This window comes from Ursus maritimus, unplaced genomic scaffold (assembly GCF_017311325.1).
Source record: "Ursus maritimus isolate PB19 unplaced genomic scaffold, ASM1731132v1 scaffold_5, whole genome shotgun sequence".
Taxonomy (NCBI): domain Eukaryota; kingdom Metazoa; phylum Chordata; class Mammalia; order Carnivora; family Ursidae; genus Ursus; species Ursus maritimus.
The window spans coordinates 86,826,200-86,828,853 of NW_024426663.1; positions in this window are offsets into that span (position 1 = coordinate 86,826,200).

Below are 2,654 nucleotides of genomic sequence, written 5' to 3' on the forward strand. Positions count from 1 at the left end.
ATATATATATATATATATATATAAAATCTGGTTTTTATAGTTTCTGTGAACAAATATACTCATATAATATTCAGTTCCCGTCTCATTAAAATTTAAAATTTCACCATGTGTCTAACTATTTAAGGAAATATGGGGCTTAAAATTATTTATGTAACTATATATTATATATTTAATTTAATTATAATCAATTATAATTATGTAACACTGATCTTTTTGGCCATACTAACTTTTTAAATTTTAATTGCATTTGTGTGTTAATAGTCCACATAATCATAGTGTTTAAGGGTATTTACAAAAATAACTTTATTTTTTTGGTGGTGATACATATTTTCCTTTTCTTTTTATGCATTAATATTTTTTAATTTAAATTCAATTAGGCAATGTATAGTGATTTTAATTAAGTTTCTACAAATCAATGCTTCTGTGGATTTTTTGTCACTTTGAAACTATTTTCTTTTTTAATGTCACATGTGTGATAGCAAAAGAGAAGATAATTCAAAAATAAAATATAAAAGTCATATTCAATGATCTCTTGTCTCCATTGATTTTGTCTCTTGGAAATTGTTAATTAGCTTTGTTCAGAGACAATGTACACTATATATAATAGGATTACACATAATGATTTATTTATTTAAATAGAATTAAATTATTTTTCAACACTCTTTTTCCATGCAATACTTAAATAAAGATCTGTGAATCTACTTGGGAGAAATTTTCACTCATTCCTCAAGCAGCATCAGTTTTGTGCCATGTTTGGATAGGCTGGTAATGGGTATTAAGATGGGCATGTATTGCATGGTGCACTGGGTGTTATACACAAGTAATGAATCATGGAACTTTACATCAAAAATTAGGGATGTTCTGTATGGTGACTAACATAATATAATAAAAAATATTATTAAAAACAAAACAAAATTTATATTAATTATATTAAAATCATAAAATTTAGGATAGAAAATACTATTATAACCAGAAAGTGCTTGAATTCCGTCATCTAATCAGCAGATATTTAATGAATGAATTAAAAGTATAGGGGGTAGGGGAAGAAAGGGATAAAGAAAGGGGGGGTAATCAGAAGGGGGAATGAAGCATGAGAGACTATGGACTATGAGAAACAAACTGAGGGCTTCAGAGGGGAGGGGGGTGAGGGAATGGGATAGACTGGTGATGGGTAGTAAGGAGGGCACGTATTGCATGGTGCACTAGGTGTTATACGCAACTAATGAATCATCGAACTTTACATCAAAAACCAGGGATGTACTGTATGGTGACTAACATAATATAATAAAAAAATTTTAAAAACTTAAAAAATAAAGTGAAAAAAAGTATTGAAACAAATCTATCATGTCAGAAAAGTGCTCAATTTTTATTTGTCTATATCTTTAAATATTTGTTTTCTGAAAATGTTATAATGAATTCATTAAATTTTAAAAGGAACTTTCTTCTATAAGAAAAATTAATCTTTAGAGACAGTAAACATTAAATTCTATGTTAAATATTTATTTTTCTTTTTATCCACATTTACTAATTTGACCCCTTCTTTGTAACAAGGATTATGAAAAATAAGTAAAAAACATCCTAATGGACACATAAGCTAGTTATATATTGGGTTCCATAATCAATATGTATCCTTTATAAAAAAATGCATATTCCCTACACTTTGTAATTTATAAAGTTTTAAATCAAACTTATTGCTTTGGCATATAGAATATAGAATTTGTTTATTTGGGGAAGGAACTTTTATTTACCCTCCTTTTGAAATCAAACATAATTAAAGTTTATATATTTGCACTTAATTAGAAAATAAGAGTAATATTTTTGTTAATAATATATTGTTGAGGAGGAAGTTCTGTGACCTTCCTTATTATCCCAGAAAATTGATAGCAATTATACTAGAGAATCTGAGAAATTTTGTGAAATGCAATATCTCAACTGCCTTGTGTGATTGGTGTAAATATATACATGTAAGTGTATGAAGAATACACACGGAAATCAGGGTGTTTGTTTTGTTTGGTTTGGTTTGGTTTGGTCATAGACAGCCAAACATAGAATTGGGACAAGGGGTGTGTGGCTAAGATTACTTTTTTTTTTTTTGAAATGACCCAGGAATCAAACAGTCTCATTAGTTATAAGACTTACCTTATGCATGGGGTGAAATCCAAGTGTCCCGTAAATGAAGCTGATTTCTTAACAAATAGTTACCTTCAAATGTCCACTATATAAAAGAAAAGAACATCACTCAATTAAACAAAAATAATCATAAATAAATCTTCAGTCTTGAAATAATTCCTAAAGTTTATAACGTATTTAATAAATCAGTATCAAAAATTATTTTTAACATTTCTTAAAAAACAGGAGGATGTTTTTCATTAAAGCTATATAGTTAAAGAAGTTCTATAGGCTTTTTAACTCAATGATTGATAGCTAATAAATTGAAGGAATCAGTGATAACCTTCTAAAATATATCTTTCCACCTACTTTGTAACGTCCTTCTTGTCTGTTAGGTCTCATGAATCCAGTTTTCTAGGGAACATACACTCATGTCAATGGGTGAGAAGAATTCATTAAATACATCAATATTCTACTGACAGAGGCTTGAGATACACCCTTGGGTGAGCATGCACAATATTTTAGGGCTGAAATTAAACTAGGTT